The sequence below is a fragment of the Balaenoptera borealis genome (genome assembly GCF_965194805.1).
Source record: "Balaenoptera borealis genome assembly, chromosome: 11".
NCBI classification, from domain to species: Eukaryota; Metazoa; Chordata; class Mammalia; order Artiodactyla; family Balaenopteridae; genus Balaenoptera; species Balaenoptera borealis.
Window position 1 is genome coordinate 9,992,716 of NC_138868.1, and position 8,869 is coordinate 10,001,584.

Here is an 8,869-nt window from a genome sequence, read left to right on the forward strand (position 1 = left end):
TTAATGAGAGCACTTCCTCACACCCCTGCCAGGGGCACCACCATGCGCCCACAAGCTGGCCACCGCCACTCCAGAACCAGTCCAAGTGTTGTGCCCACCGCCAACCTGCACTGAGGGCTGCGCCCGCCTAACACCTGGGCACCCACCACCGCACCAAGGTGGGGGTGACTCTTCTGACACCCGTGCCAGGAAAACCACGCTGCCTGTGCCAGACCCACGCTGCCCACGCCCGTGCCACGGGTGTCACCATTCCCACACTGGTGCCAGGGGCTCCACGGATCTCACACCTGCCACGGCCGCGCGTGGCAGCCGCGCCTCCGCCCGCGGACCCGTCGGGCGGGCCACCGCGCGCCCTGGACACTGCCCAGCTGCCGCACCGCTCACACCGCGCCCGAGTCCGCGGCCCGGCCCGCCGCGCCCGCGGCCCCCCTTACCTCCAGCCCGCCGCAGGGCTCGACCCGCCGCCGCCACCGCGACCGCCACCTCCATCCTGGGCTCCCCAAGGCCCCAATTCACTAACGCCGCTTCCGCAGGGCGCCGGCGCCGGCGCGAAGGCCGCCTCCGCCCCCCGGGGGACGCTGCGTCCTTTACGTAAACCCCACTCCGCCGCCAGCGGTGACCATGGCGACGACCGCGGGGCGGCAGCGCCCTCTGGTGCCAGGGAGGGGAGCGGCGCCGAGGCCGGAGTTAGCGGAGTCTTTCGCGGGGCTCCACGCGTGGGGGCGGTGGGTGCAGGACTCCCGCCGCCGCTGCAGCTTCGTGGGCGGCCGGGAGGGGCAGGACCGGCCGCGCTGCATGCGGGGAAGGGAGCTGCCTGGGTCCCCCTCCTTCAGGCCCCGCGTGACCGGGTTTAGCGTGGGAGAGGCAAAAAAGCATGTAGGATCACTGGAGAACTGGTTCATTTGGGGGGAGGAAAGAGAGAGATGGGTTCCACCTCCTCGGGGTGCTGAGCGCTCCTTTGGGGGGGGGGGGTCAGAGCACATCATAATCATCTGTGTCCTCCCCTCACCCTCTACCCCTACAGGGCCCAGCATCGTGCCTGGCATCCAAGAGGGCGCTTGGTCAATTTTGAATTCCTGGAAAATAAAGAAAATTGCCCTTCCTATTCTGCTTCACACGCATCCATTCATTCACTTAACACATCTTCCCTGAGAGCTAGCCTTGAGCGGGGAGCGCCCCTGTCCACGTGCCTTGTGCTAAGCTGGGGGAGTGAGTGAGCCCGAAGACAAGCAGAACCCAGGCCCTGCCCTTCGGTTCAGTCTAGGGGGTACTAGACCATCACAGTACAGGGTGCTTGTGGTGTAGGAGCTCAGCAGAGAGGGCAGGTGGAGCTCTTTGAGGGGCACTTAAGCAAGCCGTGGGGGAGGGAGTTGGGTCTGGAGGCTGAAATGACCCAGCTGGGTCTCAAAGGTGGAGTAGAATTCAGAGGCAAAAAGGGGAGTAGCATGTTTCAGCACGGGGAGTGCCTCTAAAATGTTCTCTGGGCCCTGTTGTCACCCCAAGAAAACAGGGTGATACATAGCAGTTTAGTGTAAGTGGGAGCATAAGGAGCTATGTGTACGGGGGCCTGCGGTGGAGTATCCGCCTGAAAATTATCTGGACTTTTGGGTTTAAAGTGAGACTCTGAGTCCAGGGCAGTCTTCCCCTCTGTTGAAGCAGGTGGGACCTACTTCTGGAAGGAGCTCTGTATTACCCGTGGTTATTTTGAAGGCAAACTCCGGCTTATTTTTAAAAAAAGAAAAATGGGGGTGGGGAGGGCAAATACTGGGTGGGATACCACAGGGGATTCAAGAAAGAGTTGGACTCTCCCAGCCTCAGGAAGGGCAGGGTATCAGGGAGGCTTTAAGGACTGACTGTAGCATAGCAGTTTGGGGACCTTCTGTCTAGATCATTGCAATTAATCCGAATCAAAACTGCCAAATGTAATGTCCCTTGGTTCAAAGTTCTAGATTCCCAAAAGAAAGAATCTTGTTGGTCCAGCTTGGGCCATGGTCAATCATAGCAGCTACATTCTACCCCCTTAGCTGCCCAGTGCACACAAATTCACACATGTACACACACACACACACATATCTTCCTCCCATTCATCCAAAGTCATCTTCACCAAACAATATTGTGTTCCAATATTCCCTGATCGGCCACCTCCAGACTTGCTGTCATGATCAAGATCCAAGTTCAAGGTCTTCAAGGTGATGTCCATGTCTCTTTTTCCTCAAGGTTTATGGTGATCCCATCTGGGCATCTAACAACTGAATTAAAGGGTGCATTTAACTACCACAAACATGTCCTTCGAATTCTTGCTGCTCAAAGGGTGGCATTAGCACCATCGAGGAACTTGTGAGAAATGCAGAATCTCAGGCCCCCACATCTCAGCAGATTGAAAAGATCCCCCGGTGATTTGTATGCACATTACAGTTGGAGAAGCACTGCTATTATAAATATGGATGGAAAGGAAAAGGAAATGTATGAAAAATGCTTTTCAATGGTAATCATTGCTGTTTAAAAAGAAAAGGGGGAGGGGTTAATTATTTAATCTTCAGCAACTCCAGTAACCAACAAGGAAATAACCGACTCCAGTAACCATCAAGGTAGCGGCTGCAGTCTTTATTTTTGCAACCAGTTGAAAACTCCTAAAAGGTGTTTATGACTTTCTTCCTCTAACTCTTTATTCCTTGGTTCACTTGCCTCCTGCCTGCATCTCATTTTCCTGGTGGACTGACCCGAGTCTCCATCCTTGAGGGCCTGAGACTTTGGTGATCTGGCTGTAAAGCATCACAGCAGAATTCTGTCTGCCTTTACCACTGGGCATGATGGTGTAGGAGGTACTCCACAGGGACCCTGCGTTCCACCCATATCCCTCCTGTGTGTGTGTGTGTGTGTGTGTGTGTGTGTGTGTGTGTGAGATGACGATCCCCAAGTGACCAAGTGGTAGTCCCAGTGTCCAATTCAGTGGAACCGTTATTGTGCCTCCTGGTGGAAATGTTCCTCCCTTCAGTTCCAAGACCACCAGACAATCAAAACTCAGAATTGCCTGAACAGGAGGCAGACAGCAGGCATTTTGACAATGGTGAAACTCACATCACCGCCTCCACCCCTAGTTCCCAGACCCTTTGGAGGAAACATACCATAACAGATGTCTGGTTCAGAGCACACATTCACTGGGGGCCTTACCTGGTCCAGCCACCAGGCTGTTCCCCCTCCACTCCAACAACACGTTTGTCCTCCCCTCTGAATGCCCTCAGGCCCAATTCTGACAGAGTCTGACCAGGTGTCTTTGGAGACAGCCACGAGCGTTGTGAGCAGAGTGGAGCAGGGAAGGGAGACAAGAGTGAAGGTTCCAGAATGGGCCACAAGCCACAGATTGGTCCAGGTCCAGCTGCCAGGCTGTGTTCCCTCAGCTCGGTGCCAAATTCCCACTCTGGCCTCAGTTTCCCTCTAGGTCCCAGTGGGGATAATAACATGGCTCCTCCTCCCAGGGGCGCTGTGTGGATTAACTAATTAATGAGTGTGACATCGTCTGCTTCCACAAAGGGGCTGATTAAATGCTGAGCGTTGTTATTGGAGTAATGGGGGGTGTGTGACAGGCAGAGTAGACTGGAGACAGATCTGCTCCCCTCGCCTCCTCCCCACCCCCTTCCTCCGTCTGCCCCATGCTCTGCAAGCTGAACATCTTGCAAGGCAAAACCAAGATGATTTTTGGCACCCCCAAAGACGGTGTATAACTTTTGCTCCTTTCCCCTGTACTGGAACGTTGAGTCACGGCCCAGCTTCGTAGAGTAATCTATCTCCGACAGCTGGCACAGCTGTGCCCTGCCCCAGACTCTCAGCTCCCAGCAGCTGCAGGATGGGATGGCTTGGCTAGTGATTGCATCAGGTTAGAGCTGCCTGCAGAAAGACAACTGCAGAATTCCTGAGCTGGGTACCAACCCCCTGACGGCATTGCCCCGTGGTCCCAGCGATTGACCGCCTTTCCTCACAGCCCGAGGGAGGGAAAGCCAATGTGGCATACTGGCTTAAGGCTGGGGGAATTCAAAGCATGCAGTGTTTTGAAGTATATAGTATCTGCTTATGGCCGCGGGAGATCCAATGACTACATTTTAGCTTGGATGCAGGGTATCAGATAATGGATGAAATCATAGTTCTGTGCACGGTGACTTTAGCCAGGCTTGTTCCCAAATGCAAAAATCCAGGGAGGCCCCTGAGTGAAATAGTGAATGTGACTTTCCCAGTAGTCAGTGTGAGATCATTGCCCACTCCCAGTTGCTGGGTCCCCCATCTCTGAGTGTTGTACGGTGCTGGCTCTCACCCAGAATCCTGGTACCCATGATGGGGTGGATGGGAAGGAATCACTCAGTCCCACCACCAGGTAAATGTTTGCATCTCACAACCAAGGGGAATGTTGTTTACCCACATAGCACAAACTCAGCCTGCCTGGGGAGGCGAGAGAAAAGCTCTGGAGGCTGAGCTGTCAGACTCCCACAGGGAGAGAAAGTAGCCAGTTGCGAGGTCTAGACAATGCATATGAATTGGGGTTTGGGACACCTGGACCCAGCTAGGGATCATCCTGGCTATCTCATGGCAGGATTTCAATCCTCCTTCCCTCTGAAAACAGCTTCTTTCCTGCCTTCTTTTTCCTCCTGCTGTGAGATACAGGTGTGTGTCATGGGGGCAAATAGCCTGGAAGTAGGGGCTGGACCAGCCAGGGATTAAAAGATCAGCCACCATTGGGATGTGCTGAGGTCCTGTACAAGAAGCAAGTTGTCCCCTCCCACCAGAGGGGAGCCTACAACCCATACCTTTTACCTGAGTAAGCATAATTTGCCGTCAGGGTCTCGACAAATCTATGTGGTGATGGAGTGATAATGGTGGAAATGCTGGAGGAGGTGAGAGTGATGGTAGTCTAGGCGGTGGTGAAGATAGGGAGGAGAAAGAGGACTGATGGCTTCCAAGGGGTTTTTCCATTCCCACCTCATCCTCCATTCACTTGGGTATCACCAGCACTTTCACTGTAATGCCCAGAGGATTGGGGGATCCTTGCATCTCATTAAACCAGCCTATTTGTAAGTGTCTGCTCCCTAATGAGCATTGTAGTAACTAGTTTTTCTCCTTGGGGCGCTAGGGAGCTATGGGACGTAAACACAGATGTCTCAGGGGAAAGATTGCCTGCTTACTGACTGGTGTGATTCATCTGCACTTTCTGGACAATAATAACAAGAGTAGAGAGTACTCTTGAGGGTGTTCATCCATCCATCCACCCATTCACCCAACAACTCATTCTCCCACCTGCCTCTTCACCCACCCATCCATCCACCCACCCATTCACCCACTCACCCATTCTTCTACCCAGTCTGTCCATTGCCCACTTACCTACCCATCCACTCACTCCTCCATCCGCCTACCCACCCATCTACTCATCCACATATCCATCAACCCATCCATCCATCCACCTATCTTTCCATCCATCCATCCACTTATCTATCCATCAACTCTTCCATCCATCCACCCATCCATCTACCCAACTATGTCCTAAATCATGTCCAGTTGATTTTTCCTCCTAAATATCTTTGCAACTACCCACTTCTGTCCATTTCTACCAGTACCACCCAAGTCCAGGACACACTTGTCTCTTCAGGGCCACTGCCATAGTCTCCTAACTGCTCTTACTTCTCCTCGATTTTGCACCAAACAGGTAGAGTGACCTTCTATAAATGAACATCAGATTATATCATGTCACTGCTTAAAACCCTGCTCTGGTTTCTTATCGCTCTGAAAATACAGACCCCAATTTTTGTTGGGTATACAGTAAAGTGTACAGATAATGAATTTCTACGTATGTATATACCTGTGACCAGACCCAGACAAAGATACAGAATATTTCCAGTTCTTTGTGCCCTTAATGGTCAATAGCCACCCCCAGAAGTAAACACTATTTGACTTCTATGCCATAGGTTTGTCTATTCCTGAACTTCCTACAAATGGAATCATAGAGGACATACTCCTTTGTTTCTGGCTTCTTTTGCACAGCATTATGTCTGTGAGATTCATCCATGTTATTATGTGTATCAATAGTTCATTCTTTTTATTACTGTATAATATTTCATTAGATAAATATACCATGATTTGTTTGTCTAGTCTGCTGTTGATGGATATATGGCTTTTTCCAGCTTGGGGCTCTAATGAATAAGGCTGCTATGAACATTCTTGTACAAGTCTTTTGGTGGACATTGCACTTATTTCTCTTAGGTTGGGTGGTAGGCAGAATAATGGTCCCCCAGTGATGTCCACGTCCTAATCCCCAGAACCTGTAAATGTGTTCGAGTACATGAAAAAGGGGAATTCAGATTGCAGGTGGAATTAAGGTTGCTAATCAGTTGACCTTGAGATGGGAGATTATCCTGGCTTATCTGGGTGGGCTCAGAGTAATCACAAGCGTCCTTATAACTGGGAGAGGGAAGCTAGGTGAGAGAACCAGAGAGATGACAGCATGAGAAAGACTCAACAAGCCATTGCTGGCTTTGAAGATGAGCCAAGGAGTCGGAAAAGGCAAGGAAATGGTTCATCTTTCTAGAGCCTCCAGAAGGAACACAGCCCTGCCGACACCTTGATTTTAGCCCAGTGAGACCCATTCTGGACCTCTGACCTTCAGAACTCTAAGATACAGATTTGTTTTAAGCCACCAAGTTTGTGGCAATTTATGACAGCTGCAATAGGAAACTAATACAGGTAGATGCTTAGGAGTGGAATTGCTGGGTCGCAGGATGGGCAAAAGACTCAAATTCTTCTTGTGATCTCCACCACCCAGCATGTCTGGCCCTGCCAACGTGTCCAGCCCCATCCTGGGCCACTCTCAGCTCTTCTCTCTGCCCTCCAGCCACATCAGGCAAGCCAGCCATGCTGTTCCTCGGAGGTGCCCTTTGCATGTGCTGTTCCCTCTGCTGGGAAGGCTCTCCCCTCCCCCACTCTTTAGCTGTCAGTTCCCAGGATGCTTCCTCAGGGAAAGAAGGTCAGGTTCCCAGTTACTGATGTGATATCCAAGCACTCTTTTCTTTTCCTCCAGGCCACTTGTCAAGGTTTGCCATGACATATTCATATAGGTGGTTGAGTTTGCCCCCCATCCCCTCCCCTCCCCAAGACCCCATCCCCAGACTAGAAGCTCCATGTGGGTAGGGACTGGGTCACCCCCATGTCCTTAGCACATAGCCCCAGAGCCTGGCACATAGTAGGCCCACAGCAGCTACCTCCTCCCTATTGAATGAATGAACTTCTGTTTGATAGGGAGGGGGAGATGTCTGGGTACAGTGAGGATGTCAGAGGAAGTGAGGAGAAGAGGAAGGAAGAGGAAGAAAGGAGACAGGAGGAAAGACAGAAACACACACCCTGGAGACCACCAAGGCCCAGATTCTGCCCTCAGTTTCAGTCTCATTTCACCAGCATCCACCAGGGCAAGAAGACTCTTGAAAACCATTCATGTGAATCAAACCCTCAGGAGGGAAATGCTGATCTCTTAGTGAGAAAGGCCCTGTATTCCTTTACAGACAGCTTGATGCCTTTGCAGGGACCTGTGACTCATACTTACTGCCTTGGAAACAGTCAGCCTGGCCCCTGAGGCAGGAGAGGTGTTATCTATGAGTCTGGAGATGACCAAGACTCCAAGAGAGGCAGTGGGTTTCCCAAGGCTCCCCAACAAGTTAGAATCAGAGCTGGGACCTGAGACTGGGGCCCTTGACTCCTAGTTCAGTAGTGGGGTAGGGTAGGGATGACAGATTTAGCAAATTAAAAAACAGGATGCCCAATTCAATTAGAATTTCAGATGAACAACAAATAATTTTTTAGTATAAGTATGTCCCAAGTATTATATGGGACATACTTATACTAAATAATTATTGTCATTCATCTGAAATTCAAATTTAACTGGACACCCTATATTTTATCTGGCAATGGGGCTGCGGGAGTTGGGTGAGGGTTAATCCCTGCTTCACTACTAAGCAGGCCTGTCTGGGGACCTGAGTCCTCATGATCTGTTTGTCCCCTGGACAGAGCTGGCCACCCTCTGACCTCTATGGCCTCCTTGACTCACGGTCTTCAGCCTCTGAGCAGACCCCAGCCTTCTGCCAGGACACTGGTTCTCAACTTAAAACCTTAGAATTATCTGCCCAGACTGCACCGCGGGCCAATTACAGCAGAATCTCTGGGGGTTGGACTCAGGCATCAGGAGTTTTCAAAGCTCCCCTGGCGATTCCAGCAGGCAGCTGAGGTTGAGAACCACTGTGTAGCAGAACTCGCTTCTTGGCTGCTAAGGGCACGATAATGCTGCCTTTGTCTCCTGGAAGAGCCTTGGGAAACCCCGCAGTCTCAGCTGCTCCCCTTTGCAAACCACTCTGCTGTAGGCCCTTCTGCTCTCAGCTCCTCTCAGCCCTTTCTGGTTGATTCTGAAGAGTTCCCGTTTCAGAGAATGACAGTTCCTGTTACCCCCAGGCTCATTAGGAAAGCAGGGGTGGGAGCCCCCCCCGTCTGGGATCCTTGTGCCCCTGCTGGGATCTGGAGCACCCGGGGAGCCTCTTGGGGATCCAGGGTCAAGGCCAGGCAGAAAGCAGGTTGTTCTTTGAGCTGATTCTTTGTTCTTTGAGCCCAATCCTTGTGGCTGGGTTGGATCTGCCGGCTGTGGGTGTCTGTAGCACCCTCATACTTCTCTCCCAGAGCGCGCAGTGTGCTTGTACTTCCTCGTCACGCCATGTTTGTCTTCCCCACTAGACTCAGCTTCAGGAGGGCAGGGGACGGGTCTGTATTCTGTGTTCCCGGACCTTGGCTGGTGGCTGGAGCAGGGACTCAATGAATATTTGTGTGACTAGTGGATGAACCCTTAGCAATT

General features: G+C 51.8%; 1 protein-coding gene across 4 annotated transcripts in view; it reads right to left on the reverse strand.

Annotated features, from left to right (window-relative positions):
• The window catches only part of DAGLA (diacylglycerol lipase alpha), a 62,380-nt gene extending 61,798 nt beyond the window's left edge, over positions 1–582 (reverse strand). For 2 of the 4 annotated variants that reach the window (XM_082342931.1, XM_082342928.1), the window contains exon 1: positions 435–582. The gene's annotated coding sequence lies outside the window, so the exon portion shown is untranslated. The remainder of the gene's footprint in view (positions 1–434) is intronic. The other 2 variants (XM_082342933.1, XM_082342930.1) reach the window with 1 other exon arrangement.
• Positions 583–8,869: the final 8,287 nt, after the last annotated feature.